Below are 26,294 nucleotides of genomic sequence, written 5' to 3'. Positions count from 1 at the left end.
GCCAGTTTCCACTAAAATGTGATAAAATCTGGAAAGTTCTCTTCAGCCAGCCGCCACTGGCAACAAGTCAAGCAGCTCTGCTGTACAAAACATGCATAAAACCCTCCAAACCCCAACCCCACTTGCCCAAATTCCAGCTGATGGTTGGCCGATCCATCAGCTTCTGTCTGTATGGGAAGATGGTCTGTGCATGTGTGGTGAACAAGTGATGCAACTCCTACTACAAGCTTGCCTCCTCCTCTTCACCTGACTCCTGATAGGTGTCACAGCTCTGAAAAGCCCTGAACTAGGTCTGGAAGCACCAGGAGACATCTTTACCTTCTCTGTGACCTAAACACGTAACATATTTTTTCATACATGAACCTGATGGTCCTTGCAAGGGGAAGAAAAAAGAGAGGAACAGTAACAAAGAGATCAGGTCATACACCAATACGAAGGGCTTGGGATAGCTTCTTATTCTGAAATGAAGAACAAAAGCAAATTCAAGTTAACTTGGCTTTACTCCCTCCTTTCTCTCACGTGTTGTTGTCTTTAGCTTCAAACTGTTTCTTGAGCAGTGTAAAGGAATTATAATGACTCTGTGTAAAAGTTATGAAGAACCAGAATTGGAAATAATGGAGCCATAGTTTTTCAGTGCAAAGATAGGTCTAACTTCCATGTAAAAGGCATTTTCCTGAATCTTAAGTGTGATCTAGCCACATAAGAAAGAAAAGGCATGCTGAAAAGGCAGAACAGTTCAACTTGCCTCTCAGAGCTACCCTTTGCAATGGATCTATGGGCAGGTCAGCCACAGGGCTTAGGCCCAGCTCTTGTTGGCCTACTATACATTGAAGAACAACCATGTGCTGTCGCTGAACCAACCATGGCTCTCAGTATCAGCTCTTAAGCACCCATATTCAATCCCAGCTACAAGCCTGCAGTAAAGAAGAAAAACAGCTCCTGGAACAGACTGTTGAGTGCTTTTGACAAGATCTGTGAGGCTTTTTCCCTCCAGCTCAACACTGTCATGTTCTAGTTTCCTGAAATCCCAGCAGGCTACTCTAAGCCTCCAGCAGCTGGCTAAGAAAGAAGCATCCACCATAAAGGAAACGCTGGAGGCATCTAGAATAGTTTTCTGCTTGACCACAGTCCTGTCAAACAGGAGTAGCATTTCAGTAACACTTCAAAGACCAGACTTATCACAAAAGCACTTCACAAGAGGATCCTTCCTTCAGGGAATATGCATTCTCCTGCCCAGATCAGAACCCAGGAAGATGTGGAAGAAGCCAGAATATCAGCTGGAGTCAGAGCACCTCTCAGAGTGCCTCATTCCGTGATTTTATATGAACATGAGGTGCCTCAGAGCACTTCATTTCATATTTTTAAATCTTTAATTAGGGTAAGATTCCCATCACGCCTCCCTCATCTGTTCTTTTTTTTTTTTTCCACCTGTCTTTTATTTTATTTCTGGCTCTTTATGGTCTCCCTGTCCAGCTGCTTACTATTATCACCTACGATTCTAATCCCTCCTTAACTGCTCACATAATCACCCCTTTATTTGGGAACCTGGATTCATACCCTTTGATCCACAAGTTGTCCTTGTATTTCCTGATTCCGATTTGTTCCAGGGTGTCCAGTGGTTTCCAATGTCCTGCAGCTCTCATTTGTTTTAGCCTGTTCTTCTCTCACAGCACAGGAATGAAGTAAATAATTAGCACCAGAGCACGTGTGATTGGTCTAGCCTCTTTGCTCAGAGATGGACTGTAGTTTGCATTTGAATTCGCTGAATGCCCTCTCTCACATGTTATGGATAGGCTGCAGCACCAGTTCTGCTTTAGTTGCCATATGTCTTCTTACTACTTCAGTTGTGTCAAATGCTCTGATTCCACGTACCAAGTCTGTTTTTTCCTGCTCCTTCTGGCCACAATTGTCTGTGGCACCAGTCCTGCCCATGGCTACCCTGACTCACTGTTTGGGAAACATCTGTGCTTACTCCATGAGATCTCATTTTCCAACTTGAGAGAGGCTCAAGACATATATATTGCTTCCAGGCTCAAACAGAACATTTTGACTGAACACTTGCTCCCCACTTTCATGATTTTACCCCTTGTCCACCACATCCTGCTCTGTCACCAAGACTTAAAGATGTCAAGAGGCAAGTATTGCTGCTATCTCCCATTTTGGCCAAAAACTTCCACTGCCATCCTTTTGTTAAGAAGATTTCTTCATTTCATAGTTCATAGCCAAACAAACCACTGTGGCAACCTACCTTGTCCTCACGTGTCACACAGACCAGAGGACTTCACACAGTGACCCCTGGAGCAGATAGTTTACATCTGACTACAGCATACAACCCAGGAAGGCATCAGAGATATGACAGCACCAGTGCAAGCAGAACATGTTGATTCATCATGTGTGGTCTCCAAATGATGCCAGTAAAATAAAGACAAATGGAACTGCAACTCAGTGAAAAAATGCCTAACGATATGTGATATGAAAATATTACAGTGAATGTTTCTAACTATGATTTCAGAGACTCAAGAGAACAGACAGGCTAGTGAGAGGATCAGCATGTAGGGAATCTGATCTGGGCACTAACAGCATAATTGTTCTTAAATCGCCTTATGCATGTGCCAAGAGCTACTGCACAGATGCCAAGCAGCTCATCCAAAGCTACAGCTCAGCAAAGACTACTGTACTACCTAAGCATAAATGGAAGGGAGAAAGACACCAGTCCCTAAGACACAACAGAGCTCCACTGACGGTTCCTGTGGTTTCAGTGCCTCTGGCTGGCAAGGAGCCACATCAGATGTATTTTAAAGTTTGCATTTTCCTGATTATAACTTCTCCCTGTAATTGTTTTCAGATCTGTAGTCAAGGATGTTCTCTATAATTTGAGTAATACTCTCCCTCTTTTCACTACCCATTAGAAGCTCACCTAGTGTTAAAGTGCACTAAGATGAATGTGAAAAGGAACAAGGTGTATTTCTTCTCACACCCAAATGAAGCAGTTTTATTTTATTGCAATCCAGAAGAAGCATGGGAAGTGTAAGAGCTGAAGAGCACTTACGTTCCTTGCTGTAGAATCAGTAGACTTCTTTTGACAGTCTTTTCCTGAAGTGATACATCCCTATGTCTTCACCATCTGGATAAAACTCTCTTACATCCAAAACTGTCTACCCAAAGATGTATTTATAGACTAGGAAAGTCTATTTTCCCTCCTTATTTGCATACCCTCTGCCTTTTCTTGCATCTTCAGTTGAGGGTGGACTCTTACAGCTGGTATTATACGAAAGAGTTAGTAAAGAGAACCATTTTTAAATGACAGGTTGAGATAGATCGAAATTCTTCAATATGACCTGAATTAGATCCCAAAAGATATCTTAAAAGGAATTTGGGTTAGCTAAACAGCAGCAGCAATGTAAAGCATTGTTAAATATCAAGACAGCTGCGGGGGGAGGGGTATATTTTTTCAGTGATGGTGTTAACTGGGAATCTGCAAACATTTGAATTTTGTAACATGTAGATGTTTTGTTTAAGTGGGGAATTTCTAGTCGTTATTAATGTTAACATTTTTGTGTGATTAGGTAAAAAACATAATTATTCAGCATTCAGTTCTGAAGCAAGACAAGGTCATATCAGTTTCAGCTGGTCTTTTGACAACTTGTTCTAAACAATCAACTTTTATGGGAAACTGACCTGTACTTTGACAACTCCGTGAATGATTCACGATTCATCCATCTGATTCACTCCCATGTCCAGCTCCTTTTGCTACCACGATACATGCCACCTCACAACAAATTAATGTGTCATTTCTTCTTTCAAAGGATATGATTCAGCTCAGCTTATCGGAATTATATCTTCTACTGCAAATCAATATAACGCATGTATGCAGCTAAGAAAGTGGTTCAGTTCAGGTTTGGGTGATTGCTCTCTCCAGCTGAGGGAGGTGGTGGGGAACACGGTATCTCTGAGAGGTACATCGCTGCATAACGAGAAGTCATCAAATCAGTATTCAGACCACATTTTATACTTCGGTCTCTGAGAGACATTCACGTTGTTGAGCCAGCCTTTGAGAGATGAGGAAGACATTGATGTGTTGTTATGCCAAAGTCCTTTTACATTGTTTTAGGTTCTAAAGGCTCCTACCAGGATATCACAGCTCATTTGATACACACAGGAGCACACAAATGGAAAGTTTCATTGGCAGAACTCAATCTCTGCGAGGTACTTGGGCTTCTGGAATGAAGCACACGTCAGAGAAACTCTGGCTTTTGCTCGATCTCTTCTGTTACATGAATCTGTCCGCAATCAGGGTCATCATTCTCTTCCAGCACCCACTGAGGTTATTCAATCCCACCCTGGAAAGGAACATTTTCTGTGCCACCTCCTCACAAGATCATCCTTCCAAAAGAGGACTGATGCTTCTCATGTGCTGTGGTTAGGGCTGACTGCATGCAGCCTGGAGACTCAGCCAAAGCTGCAAGCTTAGAGCCACCCCATCACCCCATGGGAGGGACTGCCTCCCGGACACCCTGTCTGAGGAATTGTTCAAAGTCTTTTTCATTAGGCAGTTTTGTTAGGTGGTTCAGAATTTGCTTTTTCCAAGCCAAGGGATTGGTACTTTTTTAAAACCGCTGCAGTAAGGTGTAGCAGGTATGAAGCTGCGGGGCAGGGCTGGAGCTCAGTGTGGGTATTTACATGAGCTAACTGCAGTTCTTCTATGCTTCTAGTCATCTTTAAATTTTGCAGTGGGGCAACACCAGTGTAAAGATGTTTATGAACATGAGCTGTATACACCACAAACAATGCAGGGAAACTAAAGCAGGACCCTCTCCTGCCAGCCTTTATCTTAAAATTTCTTTAATTTTCTAGTCAAATTCCTCTATGAAAAAAAAAAAAAGTATTTGTTTGCAGAAGGAATAAAGACACAGGTCTGTTTCTGGTTCAGTTTGCAGAGTACCTCCAAGCATGCTGAGCATCAGAAAGGCAACAGGGTAAAGTTATACCAACAGATATTTGTTACACCTACTGCCATGTCACATTCTGCACAGCTACAGGAGAAGTAGTTGGATGTATCCTGCCCACAGGACACAAAGTTGTTGGCAAAGTACTTTTTGAACTTCCACAATATGAATTCCTAAACAGAGTCACAAATGAACAAGATATTAATTCCATCCTCTCAGAAAAAAAAAAAAATATATATTTTTTGTTTCTGTCTTACTACAAAAACACCTCTGGAGATTTCCAGAGAGGATACTACAGGTGAAATTCAACAGTCAACAGGCATGCCTTTGGTTTTAGTGAAGGTCAGATGCTACCACATTTTAAAGCTGCCTGCAAAATTAAACCCACTGTAGCCAGAAACCTACAAAATTTGTTAAGTGTTCTGGCAGTGGAGATGATCAACGTACAACACCCTCAAAGCCATACAACACCAGGGCCACCTGCACGCTTTCATCTCTCACCAACCTGAGCTACACTGCACACAAAACGCCATGCCATCAGCTTTGCACACATGCTCACGTCACCTGATGTCAAAGTGCTGTGTCGGTGGGAGAGTTAGGCACTCAGAAGCTGAAAATGCCTGATCCAAGCTTACCTGGGCAGCCATAACTCGGCTTCCTATGATTCTGTTTGGGAAACGCAGGGAGTCAGGTTACTAAAGTACATGCATCAAAGCACATGTGCAAGATTATAGTGGCAACTATAAATCTGGCATTTCCTTGCTCTTGAATACTTAACTTAACCTATACAAATTTCAATGTTTTTTCTTTAGCTTCCTTGCGGGGAGTGGGGGAGTATAATTTAGTAATTAAAAGCCACAGTATGCTAGAAGCTTATCATCAGCAATGGGTGAACATGGAACCTCCACTGGCACCCCTCATGATATTTGCTCCATAGGACACAACTGCTATGGCCCAGAGGAGATAGGATCCTGTGTTAAGGTTCTTTGTTGTGGTCCATTCCCAGCCATTGGACTCCGAAGGAGAGAGAGGTCCCTCTAGGAGACCACAGGTGTGGGCCTTCCACACATTCATATCCTCTGTTCCTAAAGTACAACATATCATTGCGAGTCTTAGAGGGAAAACCCATAACAATATGGAGCTATTTCCATAAGCCTTCAATATACTTTTGAGCACTGCAAAGCAGAGGAAGGAAATGGCAAGTTGTGAAGATGATTAACTGACACTGCACATCGCTTACAGGATGAAGAAAGGATATTCCTCAAAAGCCCAGGATCATACCTCTGCTATATGGACAAAAATCTGCTTCACGGAAAGAACTGAGAGGTATAAGCAACTTTGACCTTCCCTTCCAGCACCCTGAGAAAATACCAAGTAGTTTTGTGCTGATGCAGTCCAAGACCCAACCCCATGGTGCAACAGGCTTCTGCTGTGACCCAGAGCAGGAGCAGCATCTCAACCTCTACTGCACAGATCCAGCATGCATATATCACTGGGAACAAGTCTCTACAACCATCAGACACTTCCATCTGCCTTCCTTCCTTGCTCTCAAAAACAGAAGACTGGGGGCTTCCTCTTGCATATGCTTTCAGTCATAGTCTCCTAGGTCTGACATTGCAGCACAAGATAGCCATGTCCAAGAACGCTGTCCTGGTCATTGCCTCTGGGTAACGTTGCCACTGGACAGTCCTCTTTGGGGGGGCCAGGTTCCTGGCTGTACAAACAGGCTGTTGCTCCCTATAAGGACCTTGTAAGTACATCCCACTCACTTCAAGACAACGCCATACCCCTGGCGTGCAAACAACTTTCAGCTCAACCCCGCTCCCCCCCACCCCCAGCATCAATATAATGGAAAAAAAAAAACACCCCAATCCCCAAAAAACACTTTGTTTGTTTTTTAAACACAAGCAGCCCCACAGTGGCTGCCTTATCCAGATGACCATTTTTATGGGCTTAGCAAGAGTTCCTTCCTCTTCTGACCCTGTTCCTAGAGCTTAGGGCTGGGGCAAACCAGACCCATCTCACAGGAGCATGGTTCTCATTTCCTAGGTAGGGTCCGCAGTAAATTCACAGTAAATTGCTCCTTCATGGTCTGGCTGGTTGGAGGAGTCCCAATTAGATGTCCATGCAGGGACGGAACAGCAGGGCTGTTCCCTTGTGAGGAAGTCATTACTAGGAGAGCAAGGAGAGAAACACTTCTGAGGGTGGCTGGGATTTGATTTTTAAGTGACCAGGGTTGTTTTTGGATAATGTCTCGGGGTTTTCACACCTGCTACCTAGTGCCAATTACACTGCTCTCTCTCATTTTATTTTATTTTATTGGAGAGCCACAGATTCAAGGCATGCTCTTGCTGCAATTACCAGTCACCCTGTATCAGGCTCCTTGCCATTGGCATCACCTCCAACTCACCAAGGATAATACAGGCACTGCTGCACACAGTGTCGAACAGCCAAAATTGCGTTTTCTTTGCCTACACCCCCAAACCATCCTGGTCAGAAATCTTTTAATCAAATCTAGCATTTCCTGGGACAGCAAAATTAAGGTTTCCTAATGTGTTTTCCTTATGTCCCACAGCACCACAGAATCGCCCCAGACTCCCAGCTCTCATCACACCACTTCAGACAAAGTCCATGCTAACTCCTCCCCCTCGTTCACCAGAGACAGAAAATCTTCTGCCCGTGTTGTGGTTTAACGCTGGCAGATAGCTCAGCTCCACCATGCTGCTCTCTCACTCCCCCTCCACAGCAGAACAGGGGGAGAAAAAACAAAGTTTGTAGGCGGAGATGAGGGCAGGGAGATCACTCAGCAATTACTGTCATGGGTAAAAAGGACTCAATGTAGGGCTGCAACGCCGTGGGACCCGTGGGTGGCAGGGGGACAGCCTGCTCCACCGGGGCCTCTCTCCTGCCCTCCTTCTGCATCAACCTCGCAGGCTGGAGCTGGCTCTGCTCTCACACAGGGCACGGAGGCCTCCCTGCAGGCCCTGCCACAGCCTCACTGTGTACACACAGTGCACCCTGTAAAGCTCCGAACCAGAGGAGCCTGTGAGCAGCAGAAATCAATTCCTCCTTGGCAGGGAAATGTTTCTCTGACTCCTATGATTGGTATATGCCCTAGGGAGTTGTGACAGGGCTTCAGGCTAGGAGGTAGCCAGACCTGACATCCGATTGCATGAAAACTAAATGCAAAGGTTACGCTGCTTTTTTACAGGCGGGGACATGAGGTCTAGAAACTCAGCCCATGAAAGACAAAAACTGTGCTTTAAAATAGCTGAACCACCATGAGATGAACTCATTAGTGATGGAAAAATTTTAAGAAGAACAAAAATAATATCATAGAGTTATACCTTGGGATCTTTTCCACTGCTGTAAAGATTCAGTTACATCTGGCCTGAGAAATAAACAGGTCTTTACAGGAATTTGAGTTTTCCCAGATCTCTGTTTCTATTAGAAATATCACGTCTCAGCTCCCCATGCCTGTTGTTCTTGGGAGATATTCAGTAGCATTCAGTAATAACAAGGGACTTCTTGGGCCTACTCTAGTGACACAAGGTAACAAACCAAGATTAGGGAATGGTTTATTCCTTGTCACGGGTGCATCAAGGCTGGCATCTTCCCACCATGCTGATGTATAAATGAGGAGCCAAGTGGAAAAATGTTTTGAATTCTTTGGGACTGCTTTTTCCTAAACCTCCAGAAACCCATACAAGACTGTTCAGACTGGCTCGGTGTCTCAATGAATTTGTCTCAATTTGCATGATTCTTGCCCATTGAACTGCTTCAGACTTTACATGTGGCATAAAAACAGGAATGTAAAGGGAAAAGCTGGGCACTCCAAACTGCACATGAAGAAGAGAGAAATATCAAAATACCATCTCACCCTTTAAGGCCTAAGATACACATGCTCTTTTTCTCCCCCACATAGAGATTACTACAAAACTTAGAAGCCTAAGGCAAATAATTGCCCAATTTGCAACGATTTTAGATGAGATTGGGCACCTCCCCTCCTCAGTCTCCTTTGAACATCCACCCTTGCACCTGGCCCCTGGCCCTGGGGAGCGCTGGAGCAGTTATGTTATACTGTGAGACTACCAGCTGTCTCTGTCTCCTTCCTGCTCTGTCTCCTCTCCCCTCTCATTCCTTCACTGCAGCCTGCCACTGCTCTCTATCACAGGTGAGAGACTATGTGAACAACAGGGAGCAAGCTTGGGAGAATTATTTTTAAACCCATTAAGGGAGTCACCTAGAGTTTTATGGTGCTCTGGTTTTAAAGCTCTGGAGAGCCTGTATTTGATGTGTAATATACAGCCTGCAGGCATCATTTCACAAAGTATTCACCTTTTACCCCACGCTGCCGTGCCAGTTGCCAGTTATCTAGCTTTACTTTGATGTCTCCCACGCTAACACTGACTATTCTGGTGGAAGAAATCTCAAGAGATACTTCATTATGAAAACAAGACCCAGAGATACAGCCGATGTCTTAAGATCATAAACATCCTACGGAGAACAGGGAAATATTCCAACTTCAAGGGCTCTTTGGCTTTTTTACTTTTCATCTCACCAATTTCATCCGGGAGCAATTTGCAGCAATGCTAATTGTATGTTTTCCCTGAGCTGTGCAAAGTTATAGGCCAATTATTTCTTTTCCACCCCTGTGATGCATGCGGATTTCTGCAAAACAGTCTGAAAGAAGTCAAATCTTTTTGTTCAAGAAACAAATTCTCACCATTCCTTAAAAACAGTGAAAATGACATTATCAAAATATAAGCAAGAAAATACAAGGTAGAAACAGCTTTATCCTGCCATTGATTTCAGCAGAAAAAGAGTTAAGCTGAAGCCAAACACTTCTGAAGATGAGGACACGAGGGAACTTTGCAGCAAAGAGAAGTGCACATTTTCTGTCTGCCCAAAGGTAGAAGGTTCAGCATCACATTTGTTTCAGTGACCTCTCATGAATTGTGCAGTCACTCAGTCCTTAATAAACCTAAAAAAACCAAGAGAGATTTAAACTTACGCCTCAAAAAGATCCGGATGCATTGAGGGAATATACAATTAAAGCACTCAAACATCCTAATTCTTTCTTGCTTAATAGCTGGGAAATAACCATGATTGTGCGTACACTGGTTGTTTTTAAGGACCCAGATTAATCTGTTTTTAAGATAAATAGAAATGTTCCCAAGACTTTTTCTCCTGTTACACCATTATTTAGAACTTCCGATACACTTTAACATATTGTTGTATTATTAAAATACAGAGTACCTACATGCAACCCCCCTGTCAGAGAATGTGGATGTCCCTGCTGGATGGAGCTGGCTCTGCTCTCACATGGGGCAGTGCCAGGGCTCTGTACCTCCCTGCAGCCCCTGCTGCCACAGCCTCATCACATAAATCCAATAAAGAGAGGTATGGCGATTTGTTCAGCTCTCTATGGTCTTTTGTTTCAGAGTTAATTGTGTCCATTGCATTTATAATTTCAAAATGTTGATATTCTTACAATTTAGCTTTCAATTTATGAGTTACAATTCTTCTGAATAACCAGAATATATTTTTAATCACATCAAATGTTTGGAAAGGCTGCATGTTATCATCGTAGGATCTTCTGGGATTTAAAAAATGGTCCCATCGTCGGAGAAGATTCAATTTGTAAAATGCAGGTGTACTTACAGAATTATCTAGGATAACTACCCTATTTCAAAGTTTTAAGTTTGAAGATGATAATCCTAGGGTTTTGCACAAAACTAGAAAGCCAGCTCCTTACTTTAAGAAATTCAGTTCTGCTTTAGGTACAGAATCAGAATTTTAGTCAATATAGACAAGTTTTGGAGAAAGGACAGATAAATGTTGTGAACACTAGATACTACAACCCACATTTCTGGCATTTCCTATCTAAGTGCTGCCAAAACTTTGAGGACACTTTTAAATGTGACCATTGATATATGTAACGTAGCAATCAAGACAGAAAAGTCCAGGCAGGAATACTGGCACAATTCAACGCGATGCAATGGAAACACTAGAAATGCATCATTTTGAGTAATACTGAAGGTCACTAGAAATGCACTTTCTTGAGTGATGGTGAAGACCGTGACATGTAGTAGTTATTTCTGTTACAGAACCATATGTGGATATCACATTGTCTTTCAAGTTCCCATGTCTCTTGCAAGTCTCATAGGTCCACCATGAGGTTTGTGAACTGGTGTCTCCCAGATCTGTTTCCTGAGTTATACTTAAGTGTCCAGAACAACGCTGGTTTGCAGCCAAAGCCAGCCTAATGGATTCTTATGACTGGCGTAGTGCTGGAGTCACCCAGAACAGGGTTTTGGCAAGGCCGGCTGAGGTAGAAACTAGGGAAAACAAAAGGTAGATATTGTCATACAGTGCAGTAAGTGCACTGATTCCCCTCACATTGCACCATGAGTGTCTGGGAAACAGATAAAGACATGCAGAGCTGCATTTCCACTACACACAATCCACTTAGTGGACAACAGTCCCATTGGAGGCAAACAGCATGTAGTTACAGTGTCAGGCAAACAAACTACCCACAGTAGCACTAGAGAAGAATGATAGCAGTATATAATAAAATATTATAACCGATATTAGTATGTCCCATATTAATTAATATGACTTATAACTAGCACAAAACCAACAACTCCCTTCCTCAGACCCATACTCTGGCTACAGCCTCTCTGTTAGTGCCCTTAAATCCAGATGCCAAGTTAATATACCCTACCCCAGACACCCACAATGTCAAACTCCAAGGCTCCTCCTCTCCACACCTCACCATCAAATTTCATCCAGGCTTGCCTTACAGAGGAGAAAGATTTGACCACAAGAGCTTGGTAAATTTACTCACCTAAGATAGGGCAACCCATCCTACTCCTGCTGAGTTCACAGTCACCATTTGCTTCCAAGCTCAAACTACAAAGGTGCCACACTCCTTATCTCAAAAAATGTACTTTTTTTTCTCCCCCAGGGATGAATTTTCTGTCAATTTCTCCTTGCCAAGGAAGGCAGACACACAACTTTTGCCCTGACAGAATGTTTATACTGCACCTAACACATCTGGGCTCTAACACCAGAGATGATCTACCAAAAAAAAAAAAAAAAAAAGAGCAGCAACCAGCAGTGCAAAGATCTAATAGGGTAGAGGATGCTCTGAAAAGTACAAGGCTGAAATGCCTATGCTGTAAAGAAATAGCACCAGGAGGGGAAGACAGGCCCAGATTTGAAAAATCTTTAACACATGGACAATGGCAAAGAGTGAAGCAGATCTGAATTTTAATGAGAAAAGCAAACCTAGCAGCTGCTTATCAGTCCTGAATAGAAAGTGTTCTGCACTATTCTACATGGACAAAGCAACTGATCTTGCCTGTGAGTCACAGTGTAAGATTCTCCACTAACAGCTGAAAATACATGGAGGTGCTAAATAATACCATCCCACAGTAATAACAACAAAAACAGTGTCACAGCAATAATAAGCTATGATAGATTTTTTTTTTTTGGTGTCAAAGCCTTTTTCTACTTGCACTACAATGACACAGAAATTAATACCCTGTTGTACTGGGTGAATGGCAAAATGATTATACTGGTATAAATGATAAAAACAATCTCTACTGCAAAGGTGAACAATCAAAGAACATTCCTGCATCTGTGGCCACCAGTCATAGCTGAAAGACTTAACATCCACATGCAAATCACTCTAGAATCATAAAATCATTTGGGTTAGAAAAGACCTTAAAAATCACCAATTTCAACCTACTGAGGCCCATCACTAAACCATGTCCCTTAGTGCCACGTCCACATATCTCTTAAATACCTCCAGGATTGGGGACTCTCCTACTTCCCTGTGAATGCTTGACCAACCTCTCCATGAAGAAATTCTTCCTAATATCCAATCAAAACCTCATCTGGTGCAACTTGAGACTTTCCTTGCATGAGAAAAGAGACTAACATAGGCTTTTATACTTAGGTGAAATCTAGACAGCCAACTTTGCCTAGAGGCCCAACTAAACCAGGGTGATTTGAGTCCCAGCCCAACTGATGTGCCCAAGATCACAAAGCAGGTTAGTGTCACAGGTCTTAATGAAAGCAAGGCGCTTTTAGGTCAGTGGGACGAGGAGGCCTCTCAAAACAAAAAGGCCATCAGGTCTTGTTGACCAGACCTCTGAGAAGTCAGGCTTGCATTGCAATGCCAAACAGTACCATTACAACATGGATTCTTGCTGCGTTGCAATGCTCTGTTGGCTATTACAAGTAACCCAGCCAAACTGAAACCAAAAGAGGCCATCTGTTTGGAGGCCAAAGGAAATAAGCATGTTTACCACACCCTGCACTCCACCCTCCCCTTCCCCTTACCCCACCACATTTCTACTGGGAGAACCTCTTCAAGTAAGATTCTCCAGCTACATCGGTGTGCCTGTCAAATCCAGTGATGATGCCCGTTTCAGGCGGATGCACCACCATGAGGCCCTGGTAATTCCTTGGCATGTCCATTAAGGCCACAAATCCATTGCTTCTCTGCTGTGATGACTCACTGTAAAAAGAAGCAGCCAGCGGGGTTCAGAGAAATGATTTAGAGGTGAAAAGCTCCTTAACCTGTTTTGAAAACTCCACAGTCCTAAACTGCACCATCTGAGATACAATATTTATGTTCAGCTTACAGACCACAATAAAAGCAACTAGGCCAAAGACCTATCAGCTCTTTTATGTATACTTGGCAAGGTTACAAGACAGCAATCATATCCTTGGGATCTTTTACTTTCCTATAAATTCCAAGAGCCACATTTAAAAGTGAATTGGCACATGCATTCTTTATTGTAAGGAAATTTGTTTTGCCTCAGCAATAGGCAAACATCTTCAGCCATAAACAAGGAAACGGAGGGTAGATTTTCACTGAAGCCAGCCATAATAGGCTAGCAGTATCTTCATGCAGAAGGAAAAGTTGGATTATGTAGTAATATACAAGGAAGGTCTGCAGAAAGCTGAATAACATTTTTTGTCCGGAAACCCAAAAGTGCAAACACTTTTGGAAGGCTATGGAATGTGTTACAAGTTGTAATCCTCCCAACAGAACCTCAAAAGCCTTGGCTTGTTCTTCTCTTTTAAATTCAGAACTTGACAGCTATTTAACCAGAACCACAAGTGTTAGAGGTGGAAAAGGCCTAGGGATTATCTAATCTATTCCATGACTTGAACAGAGAACATTAAAACTGTGCTGCATAAGTGGTGTAAAAATTCGTGCAGAAGAAAGAATCATCAAAGCTGATGCTGGAAGTCCAAGGAAGCACATTCCCTTTGACTTGAAACTCATTAATTAATCTTTTAGCTTAAGTAACTGCAGTGATGCTGCTCTTGACTAGAAGGATGATAGCATTGTAATCAGTGCGGCTTCAAGGCTGCTGCTGATTGCCCACACATGAAGAATTAATCTTTCCAAGTGGTGTCACCCACTGAGCAGGTTCCAAGCTAGGGAAGAAAGGCAACGGCATCCATCCACTACCAAAACACGCATCTTTAATGCTTTTATAGGAATGTTGCCTTGAGTCTTAAGAAGCAAACTCTCTATAAATCACATCATTAAATATATCCAGACTGATGGTTTACAGTAAAGCTCTGCACTGTCAAGGTTTTTGTTGTTGTTCTGTTTTGTTTTGGTGACAATCCAGTTTAAGAAAAACAATTTTCTTCTGATGTTGAAGGGAGGACAGTTTATTGTGTGTGGTTTAAAAATCTTGCTCACGGTTTAAATATTTGAAGTTCTATCAGCCACTGGCAACTGAATTCCACCACCACCCCCTCCTTATTTTATTGGGATTAATATCTGTGCTTTGCAGGTCTGCTATAACATGGTTTGCAGTTTGCTGAACTTTTTACCCTACTTTTTCCACGGGGTTGGATGCGTGCAGGGGGACAACTCGATGAAGTTACTGGCCTAGCAGTTAAGAAAAGATGGTCTAGATCTTGACTCATGACTTTATGAGTCTTCTGAATGATGGCTTAAAGATACCTGTCTCTTTCTCTGATGGAGCAGGTAGCAGTAGCGTTGGATAGATGAGGAAGAAAGTCATGCAGAAGTCCAGCCCTGACTTAATGCTGTAAGGGAAGAGCACAGAGAGAAAGTTACTCCAAATACCCATATTTAAGGGCTGTGCCCCTCTCTCAGCTACTTACACTTACATAAATTCCTCTGCAGAGGAATCATACTAGGACTGCAATGAAGAAAAGCCATTAAATGAAATAACAGCAACAGGAAATAGAGTGAGATCAAGTAGAGATTCATACACCATTAGAAATCCATTCGATTCCTGGGTGCCCTCAATAACAGGTCTTAGGAACTGGTGGGCAAGGGAAGTCCATGCAGCCCTGTGTTGCCACCAGTTTACAGACCTTGACCAGCATCTTCCTTCTTGGATACACAAGCAATGTACCAATAAAATCTCATCTCTTGTTCAATCCTCTTAGTTCTTGGTAGAGAACCTGAGGGAGATTTTTGCCCATGTGGGCTTTCTTGCACTTGCAGATGACCTCGATGCTGGAGGATGAAGTTCATGTGCACAGTAAGTGCTCATGAAACAACAAGTGCACCCGCCCATCAGACTAATATACATCAAAGCAAGAGAAAAAGTCTGCTTTTTGATCTGTTTTCTGCAAACTGGTCCACCAGGAGCCATAGGTTAAAATCCAAAGCAGTATGTGGCCATCTATATTAGACTGCAAAGAAAATTTGGCTCTTCCCTCTGCCATGCTACTGCTCTCTGACATGAACTTTGGCATCTTAGCACATGATCAACTCATACGCAAGGCTCCTAGAAGGGCTTAGCTTTCCTTGGATGTACCACTTGTGGTGCCACCAACATCTCTTCAGGAAAAGGGAGGCTTAACTCCACCCTGGAAGCCAATGAAGGCAGAGTCAAACTTGCTGTCTGGGTCACTCCCATTCCTCAGATGTTCAAAGGGGGAGTAAAGCTTTGCTTTCAAAGGAGGTTTTGGGTATGAAGAAAGATGCTAGTCAGGTTTCAGAGGGGGCTTGGTTAAGACCACACATTGCAGCAAAATGGCAGCCCATCAACGAAGTCCTCAGTGCCACTGAAATGGCCTGAAATGTGAATCTTGAAGCTTTGGCTTTGACATCTGCACTAAATACGCAGTGAGCCAATGCTTTCACATACAGAAAATCTGCAAGCAGATGGCTACCACCTCTGGAGCATTCAGCAGTCCTTCCTCTGGTCTTGACTTTGCGTGCCACTGTCCTTATCAAAATGAGTAATGACACATCCCCAGCTGGAACACAGGCCGTGTTGGCATCCAGCAGCCCAGATGCTTTGCTGAACTCTCCAAATCCCTCCAATCTGTAAGACTGTGCTGGAAAGATCAGGAGCAGATTTATCCTGAGATTTCTGGCACTTCTCCTTCCAACCGTAGCTGGCAACTCCAAGAGAAATGCCTCTCTTTTATGTTTTGGCACTTCCAGTGTTGGCAGGATGCAGGAGGGAGGAAAACAAATCTGAGCCTTCCAGAAACTTCATAAACAAACAAAGATTTCTTTTCAGTATGGCTCAGAAGATGGCCAGAGATCTGGGAAGCAAAAGGCAAAGGGAGGATTATATCCTCAGCATCACTAAGCATTTCTCCCAAACACAAAACAAATAAGCGCTTGCACCTCTCCTGCACATTACACCATTGTAACATCCATCTAGGACAGCAAGGTGCTCTAGCTGTGAGGGAGAGATCCCTTGACAAGCGCACAAAACGTGCTTGCCAGAGGGTCTGCCTCGCCTGAGGGGCTTTGGGTAGTGCTGGCAAGCTGAGAAAACATGCTGCTTATGTTGAAAAAAATAATAATAATAAAAAAAAGGGACAAGCTTGGGCATGCCAAGAACTCCTAAGAGAACCTGAGGGCATTTTTAACCCCTGTCCATGGGCAAGACACCTGAGGCAAGTGCTTTTCCAGATACAGAGGCATGTCCAACAGCCCTGCCTGTGGGCTGCTGGGTCACAGATGAAAACAGAGCAACACGTACACTTTCACAGTAGCTCTCCCAGAAGTTTTTTTTTTTTTCTTTTTCTGTTTTCCCATTACATATTGAGGTGGTCCAGTCAATAGCTGCTGTTCACCAAGCTCTCACAGCAAGTGAGGCTGGACTTGGGGCTGTTACAGAGCACAGTGCCAGAAGAAACAGGCAATTTTACCTGGACAGCTAAACCAAGAAATTAATGCTGTCATAATCATGAGCACTGAACTGCATGGCTTTTGTGAGTTGTACTGATGAAAACCTGCTGGCCCTAACCTTAATCCTAACCCTGTTGATAGCACTATTTTCTTATATATCTAAACCAATTAAACTGATTCACCATCACATACTGCCCAAGCAACCCAAGGAAGTGCTACTACATAAACTGAGCTTAGAAAGAATTTGGATATATTTTTCTCAGAAATGGTCATACCCAAATAGATCCAGTTGTGAAAAGATGATATTTGCCACATTGATTTAAGAGAGAGTAAGGTCAGGCGATCACAATCTGAAACACACCGGTTTAATAAAATACTACCTTCTGGCCAAGCATGCTTTTTGGCTGTGGAGCTGCTACTAGACAGATGCAATCTGAAAAAAAGCCAGTTGGTCAGATAACAAGAGCTCAGCTCCTAATCCCATCATTAATGAACATGTAAGTCATGAATGAGTCACTTCTACTTCTCTGGCTTAGTTTTCTTGCTAATAAAAATTAATAACCTTTTCTTCTCCTCCCCCCCCCCCCAATCTGCTTCACTGTGATGTTCTGCAGACTGATTAATGAGGTGATTTTCTGTGAAACAAGACAAAAGGATGCTGGTCCTGGGAACGGTCTTGTGGACACACTGCTGAAGAAATGCATATTGTCCAGGGGTGACACAGCAGAGAGGCCAGTGATTCAATTTACTGCTCTACAGCCTGAGGGCATTATGTTGCTTTTTCCCACCCAGTCCTTTTTGCTTTTTGGATTGATTTTGTCAAAAACAGCTAGGGATTCCTCAGAAGGGGACCTTTTGCAAGTTAATGAAACATGCTATTTAATAAGACTAACACTGCAAGAAAGAGTGTTATTCTCTCCCTTGAAAGCTGCACAAAGTACAACATTCAGCTTGTGGACCATTCTTGAAGTATGCATTTTCCAGGAAATGGATGCGTATATTTATATGTACATACATATTTGCTTTAACATTGGCTTATTTCTGCTCACACTCCAGCACAACAGCTCAACCGCCTTTTTCTGCGCTGCTCTTGGAAGCAGTTCACACAACATCACAAAGGGAATATTGCAAACTTCCGCAAGAGTTTCGCACGATCGATGGGGCTTGCTGTGGGAAGGGAAAGCACACATGTACCCAGCCTTCTGAAGGTTCGGCCACATTTTCTGAGCCACAGAGCTGGATCCTGGTATAAATTAACATTTGTCCGTTCCCAGATGTTCGTTCCGCCTTGTTGCGACACCTCTTACCTAGTTTCAGACTGACCTTGCACTGGGCTTGAGAATGTTCACGAGTTTTTTAGTCATTGTTAAGAACAAGGAAAAAGAAACAAACATCTGGTTAGCAGAGCTGCCAAGTGCACATTCCTTCGTTGTTTTTCAACCTTTCAATCCCTTTGTTTTTTGCTTGAAATTCCGTCTGATAAACGTGCGAAGAGCCACAGGGCACTGATTAGATGAAATTCCGGTTCTGATCCACGCCACCGCTCCACCAGCATCGACTCAGTAGAAGCACTGCTGACATCCAAAGGCCCCAAATGGCCCAAACCAGGAGTAAGACCCTGGTGAATCTATCCCAACAGTGTTTATGTATGGAGGCCTGATCCCACTCCCACTGAGGTCAATGGGAGATTTGCCACCAACTTCAAAGGGAACAGGATGGGGCTTTAATGTCGTTACTGCACTGAAATGGTGTTCGAGTCCATCCTCTGCCAAGATGTGGGGTTCTCGGTTTCTATAGCTGTAATGGTTTTTAATTGGAAACAATGACTTTATTGAATCTTGGCCTGCGGTGCTGGCACAGCCTGACAGACCAGGTGGGGTGGTTCCAGCAAAAGCTCGTGGAATATCAAAATCAGGCAGCTCGTGTGACACAGCTTCACCTTCTCTACCTTTGTTGTACAAGCTTCATCCTGCTGCACCTCCACATGGGAGTATCTTCTCTGAACCACAGCTGCTCAGAGCTGCATGAACTCAGCCCTGGATCCATCCTGCCCAGCTACGGGCACCTCCCTACAGCAGCTAAATTAAGGAAAAGAGTTGCCCTAGATTTCATTGATAGTGATATACAGATTCTCCAGGGATTGATTGAAACCTAGGGCAAGTTGTGCCACCTTCCAGAGACACCTGTCTTTTGCAGGAGCATGCCAAAGTGAGGCTAAAATGTCAGTCCAGGAATCCAAGCACAGGAGTTCAGTGGGAAAAGAACCTTTGATTACTTTCCGAGAGTTATCGTAAGGAAAAGGTAAAACACAAAAGGACTGCCGTGTTCTCTGTCAACGAGATGTCTTAACAAGGCATTGCATTAGCTGTTGCTCGGAATACCAAGCATCTGAGTCTTTTAAAAGCTTCCCTCTGTTTTTTATTTACGTGTGAGTGAGTCTGTGTCCCTGAAAACCAGATTTGAAGATCATTAATCCGAGACGAAAAAGCAGGCAGACTTATGCAATGCTGTCCCACCCAGTTGTCAATCCTCTGCAAACCCAATCTACGCACTGAGTGACGCTGTGGAGCGGGATTGTACCGGACTGGAAAGACGCTCATTTCCGTCAGAGATGCCAAATCTGCAGCGTGTCTTTATGATCCATATTGACACTGGCCATGAGAACAATTCTGTTTTCTCCCCGCTGGTCACTTTCATAAATGCCAAGTTTTGGGCAACGCAATGTACGGCATTTCCAGCAAACCGCTCAGTGATCTCATTTGCACTGCCAGTTATTTTTTACTTTAAATGCCTTTTCGTTCAGCCAAATATTTTAGTTTGAAAAGTAATAATCATACAATCTCTCAGGAAATCAGGCTTTCAAAACCAGGATGCGAAGAAGCATGGCCCAGTGGAGACCTGATCATACAGACTATAAAGCCCTGCAGCCACTCACTGGACACCCTTTTTCATGCTCTACGCTCTTTGTATACATGGACATTAAGACTGGTTTCAGCTTTCAGGCCATACTCTGCCATTGTGAGTAATTTTTTTTTTTTTTACCCAAGCCCTTTCCAAGGGTTCCCTCATTCAAGGAAACAACAGACTCAGGAGCTAGTTTTTAATTTCATTTGTGAATGTGCAGTCCTCATCCAGCTTTGACTCCAATTTTAAGTGATTTCTGAGTGAGGAAAATACAGCCCAAAAGAGATCTATGGACTGCTCAGTTCCTTCACACAGGAGGTCTGAACATTGCTGGTGAATTAGTTCAGAGGGTTGCCATTCATATTGGAGAAAAAAGGAATTTTGGGTGATCTTGTGAATATAAATGCAGAAAGAGGCTGGCATACCTGACTTGTGCTGGTATTTCATGAGCCTAGACAGCAACACTCTTTTATGATTTGCAGAGAAGAACAATGCCACTCACACATGGATATTATACGATATTTTTGTCAAGAAAGATAGACAGGTACAGTGGAAGCTACTGGTAAGCTCACTTTTGTGAAAGGAAAATTGTTAAAACTTTCCTAAGCTTTCTATTAGTTCCATCTATTGAGTCCTACCAAATCAGAGTGGTTTAACAGCCTCTGCAAACCAGCAAAAATGCGCTCATAAAATCTTTATTAAAGAAAAAGTTTTGGAAAGCCAATTTGACCAGGTCTTCTCCATATGAAGGGACTACATTCAAGCTTTGGAAATTCTGCTTCTGTTTTGTACAGATGCCCTCTCACTGACCCACAACTTCATTTAACTCTCCTCAAGAGGAAGAAAAGAATCCCTGCTAAAATTATTAGCTTTCACAAAGAATATTTTCTTTGAGGAAATGGCCAGCACACGTGCTTTGCTTTCTCAAAGGACTACCGTGAATATAGCACTAACTCTGTACTCCTGCAGCTAGGAGACTTCCCCCCCCCCCCCCCCCCCCCCCCCCGCAAAGACAAACACAGATTAGTACTGTGTCTACCCTGTTGCACTTCCCATGAAGATGCTCCCCTGGTTTTCATGCTCTCTCTCTCATAGTTAATTTGGAGGTCTGGTGTCGGTTGGTCCCATATCTCACTTCTCTCAAACCATCTTATTTATTTATTTATTATTATTATTTTTTACTGCAGAATATGAACCCCTAGGACCAATGCATAGGGTGTTTGCTGGGTAGCAAAAATGTCTAATAGCTTTGGTTCCCTTTTCTTCAGTTGCTTGCCCGCCACCAAGAGTGCCACAAAGTGGGAGATTTAGACCTGAAATACAGCCCAGGGATATTTGCTAGAGGCCACCACAGCCTCATAACACAACATCTGCCCTAGCTTTTAGAGGGGAAAAACAAACCAGAAGGAGCTTGCGCAACATGTAATCGAACACAGTTGCTCTAAAAGGCAAGGAAGAAGAAATTCGTGCTGTCCTCCTAGCATCCATCTAGAGACCTATGTCCCTAGACTCCACCTAATGTGATCCTGTTCAGCTTCTTGGTTGTATTTTCTGCGTGTAGCTGGAGGAGTTTCTTTTCCCTCTTATGGAGGTTTGCTAATCATGAGAGCTGCAGAGAGCGCAGAAATATTAACAGCAGTTGACAGAAGAGCTCTCAGTGGGACACAGAGGCTCCTGGCTTACCACTCAGTGTACAGGCCCTTAGGATAACACATATCATCTTACTGTTATAATTATTACTACTTTCATTAAAATAGAGGAGATGAGAGACCCATAAGGGGAGGAGAGCCTGAAATCATGCATACCTTTTTTATGACACCCAATGCAGCCCGTGCTCCTAGCCAAAGCACCCAGACAGGCTATCTCATCAAATTCAGCAGTAGTAGTGAAAAGAGACCTACAAGTTATTTGATAAAATGCCACATTATGAGGTATCATAGCCTCAGACACAAGGGACTTGAAAGCTACTCCCAGGCCTGCTTACAGCTGTTACTTGGGGTTGCTGTCTCTCAGTCTGTGTTCAGCTTTCTATTTCGGAGCATACAGAGGTGCTCTCCAAACTGAGGAAATGCTGCCCATTCTGCATAGAGTAAGTAGGTGTCCTTTTTTTCGAATGGATTAAACAAAAAATCATCTCCATTTCCCCCCAGCGAGGGCTCTTTTCACATGCAAGGCAATGCTTTTGACACCATGAAATCAGTCAATTCAAATATTTCACCCTGAGACTGACTGTTTTTAGTTGGAGCATGTATTCTGCTAAATAAATCCCATGGCTGCTGAAATGAAAGCAAGAAGCTAGAGGCTGCACACCAAAGCCCACTCTGTTCCTACCTCTTGTTTTCGGAGGGGTGCAGGTTTGAGAACAGTGACATCTTCTGCTGGCAGAGCCAAAGGGAGAACTGTGGCAGCAAGAAGAGTTGGGGCAGGCAGAGTGAGCATCTGTCCATGGATGAAGCAGGCGCAGCCTGCTTCATAACCATAACCAGCCATACTATGAGGAAGAGACAGCATTTCTCAGACTGTTACAATTTTGACTCCAATGAGTTCTAACTAAGCCAGTCACATCACCCAGCCGACATAGGTACAAAGCAAAGTGTCCCTGTTTCCTAGCATGGCCAAGTGCGAACTGGATGATCACTGGATGATTTGTGTTGCACCTTCTCATCATAATTCAGACAAGAAATCAGCACAAACCACAAGTTTCCCAAATAAAAGGATGTTCATTCATGCAAATGTCATCTCTGACATTGCAACACATAGCTTTCCCACTTCTTCTCAAGGCTGTGCAAGTACCACCGCCCCCAAAGCAGCTGACTTTCCCCATCTTCTAAATGTTCCTCACTCTAACATGTTATTGGCAGCTCCACACAGAGAAGTCCCATGCATGCAACTGACCTTGAGCAACAGTGTCACCTCCAGCACTGCCTCCAATGCACATTCCTCAGCACCGAGATGACACATCTCAGAATCTGCAACAGTGAATAGAAACATATTCATCTTTCTGATCTGTCTTCCTCTAATCCACCAAGGAGTGTCCTACAGCTTATTACCCAGTCCTCCCAGAACACATTAATCACTCTAAGTCATAATAAAGCTTTCTAATGATGAACAGACTACAGCTGTTAAGAAACTGCAAATGCTAGGCCAGCTTTTGAGGGCACCATGCAACAGCGCTACTATAGTGAACTTACGATTTTGATACATGCAATTGACATTAATTAGCACAATCAGAAGGCTACCTTTATGACTATTCTAATATTTTCATTTTGTTTGTTGTACAGGAGATGCTAGAGAACATTTCTCCATTGATAGCAATGGGAGGCAACGAGGTTAGGCTACAAGGTAAACACTTCAACAAACTAGATTTTAACCCAGGTTAGTAACTTCAATTAGTCCCAAACCATTAACCCCACATACTTATCTTTATCTTCACGGCATTCTCAGTCCAATACAGCAGATACGGCCAAGCTACACAAAGCCGTGTACTATAGAAATACCCAGGCTTATCTTAGTAAAGGCAAGTTAGTTTGTGTAGAGCTTGGAGTCACTAAAGTCACTGCTACCAGCTTCCTCATCTGTGACTACATGACCCATTGGTCTGAAAAGTAGCCCAGGAAAGGGAATGGCAGGAGTTCAAGGACACATAATCTATGTGGAAAAGTGAACGGGAGCCTTGCTAAGGACATCAGCTAGGTAAAAGGCTGTGGGAAAAAGAAGGGGACAGAATATGGGGACAAACTATGGAGTCACAGATATCAGTGGAATCAAGGGGAAAACCAGGTTGAATGTCAGGAAACTTCTTCTACTGGTAAGTGAAAAACACGAAGAGTGAGGCTGCAATCACTGCCAGCCTCTAAGAACAGTAGAGACATATATTTTAAAACTGGAAAAGTGCCATGGGTCGTTTGTTAGGGAAAGAAGAAGGGTTGCATGGCTTCCTGAAACCATCTGCAACCACACTACCCAGCAGACAAATAGACAGAGTCAATGTCCTATTTTGAGGATTTGTGGATTGGGGATTTTTTCAAAGAGTTTAATTAATTATTTAATTAATTTGTGCAACATACCTGGTTCTCTGGTGCTACTGCATTGCTTCTGACTGAACTGGATGACTATGACCAATATTAAACTCCATGTTTATCGCTGTATTATTCCAGCAAAAAGACATGAACACAAACCTGATTTCAGTCATTGTTGAGTAGCAGACTGGTTGCTAAATCTTCAGCTATAGAGCAGCAACTCAGTTAGGCAGCTACAGGTAAGAACTGTTTTTCCCCTTCCAATTACAGCTGGACAGGTGCAGGGAATATATTTTAAATTATGCTGATCACAGGAGCATCACACCTACTAAACCAGCTGGTCACATTCACATTAGGTTTAGCTGTGATGATCTGAAAAGCATATCTGAAAAATAATTTATATTCATCATCTGAAATAAGCATAACTTACTCCCATTCTCCCCTAAACCTTCTATACTTAAGCTATTCAGCTATGGTTTCTGCTCACACATCCTTTTGCAGAAAAGCTGTTCTAAAGGTTAAGCTAGTCGGAGAAATATATTCTCTTGCACATAGAGGGGAAGACAGCTCTAATGTGCTCTTCTCAGGACTCATTCATCACCTATTTTGGGGGTCAACTGGTCCACAAAACTCAACAGCCTGCCTAGGACATGCAGTGGTGCAGACTGAGGGCAGCACCTTACCTTACCCTAGAAGCCAACCTGGATTGTGGGTTTTCAGATCTGACCTGCACTTGTGAGGGTTGTTAAACAACCCTGCTTCTCAGATCTGCTGCTAAGAGCTTGGATAGGGTTGGCTTATAAGAGAGCTAGAATGCTCTATCAGCAGTAGCATGCATGCGTGCTGTAGCATGCAGGCTCTGGCTGCAAAATGACTTGTTGGATCCCCAGTTCTCTGGGGCAGGAAAAAGTCTGGTAAATAATCTAAGAGAGGCAGAAAGTGCAAGGGAGCAAATGAACCTGACTACAGAGTTTCTGCAGCTTTACTTCAATGATGAGGTTTATCAAGAAAGTGGCTAAATGAAGAACCAGAACTGCTTTTTCAATTCTCTGTGTTTGTGTGTGTGTGTTTGTGTGTGTACATGAGGAAGTTTGTTCTCTTTCATTGTGGGTTTCACTGGTATTTCCACCAAAAAGGACAGTACTTTGAAGCTGGGGAGGCTGGGTATGTTCCTTAAGAACTGGGGGTGATTCCAGAATGCAATTATATTATTAGTACAAATAAAGCATGACATTTCCTACAACAGCACATCCAGAAGGAATTTTTACATAGTTCATAAGACTCCAGAGTAACTTCAGCCCAGTGCAGGCAGCCAGTCACGCTGGAATACCAGCTGCTCAGAAGAGCAAAGACTAGTTAAAAGAATGAAGTGTTTAAAACTTCATTTTTTAAAGAAGTGACTTTTCTTTGTCTTGCTTCACTGATTTTCAGTGAGATGAATAGATTGTTACTGTATCATGAGCAATAGTTGAATTATGATCATGAAAATTCTTTTCTTTGGTGAACTTGTAGAGAAAATGAATACCATTTTTTTCACATACCTGAGGAATAAAAGCACTTGTGGAGAGGAATCTTTCCCACAGGGAACCCTGGTGTACTTTGCAGTAGTATTTTATTAAGAGCTGGAGAGTTCAAGGGTCTCACAAATGTAAGTTTTCAATTAGCTTTCCATTGTGTCCCAAACAGTCTCTAAATACTTAACTAAACTTTAATCCAATCACTTGATTTGACTCCAAGCATGATTTATCTTATAATCATCATCTGTTCAATGAGGGGGAAAAGAAAGCAAACTTGTTCTTGGCCCATCATGACTCATACATGAATTTACTCTGCGATCAGAGTTGTGTTTTCCTTTTGGCTGATGCCTTGGCAATTGCAAGCATTGGCTTTGGCTTTCTCTTTAGGTATGATCATTCCTGCTCATTCCCCCCTGCCCCCACCCCCTCCCCCAAATACTGAATAGCACTGAACGTCTGTCCTTTATACCTTTTCCCACTGAGGCATGTGAGGTTTTTTGCTTTATCTTGGTGTTTCATTAATCAAAAGTGTCTGCTGTTTGACCTGCTCTCACAGTATAAAACATGTTTTAAACAGGAGGATCACTATTTTAAATGAATGACATTTTCCTGGGAGGACATACTACAGAGAGCATGATGACAGCGAGACACAGACAAACCAGCCTCTCCTGGGCATCCACAAACAGCTCAGCTATGGACACTGGGTAACGGAGACAGAACACAAGGATGAGTCTGATGAGAT

The 26,294-nt window shown here is 43.0% G+C and overlaps 1 long non-coding RNA gene across 14 annotated transcripts in view; it reads right to left on the bottom strand.

The window, feature by feature from the left end:
• The window catches only part of LOC310901296, a 38,276-nt gene extending 13,656 nt beyond the window's left edge, over window positions 1-24,620 (bottom strand). Inside the window, exons 1-5 of one of the 14 annotated variants that reach the window (XR_014585705.1) lie at window positions 24,195-24,620; window positions 22,912-22,985; window positions 22,348-22,507; window positions 21,822-21,913; window positions 15,056-16,517 (exon numbers count right to left, since the gene is read on the bottom strand). This is a non-coding gene — a long non-coding RNA (uncharacterized lncRNA). The other 13 variants (XR_014585706.1, XR_014585707.1, XR_014585709.1 and 10 more) reach the window with 13 other exon arrangements.
• Between the last annotated feature and the right edge of the window lie 1,674 nt (window positions 24,621-26,294).

This window comes from Anser anser (assembly GCF_964211835.1).
Source record: "Anser anser genome assembly, chromosome: 6".
NCBI classification, from domain to species: domain Eukaryota; kingdom Metazoa; phylum Chordata; class Aves; order Anseriformes; family Anatidae; genus Anser; species Anser anser.
Note: the sequence above shows the minus strand (reverse complement) of the source record. Positions and strands in the feature narration are given on the sequence as shown.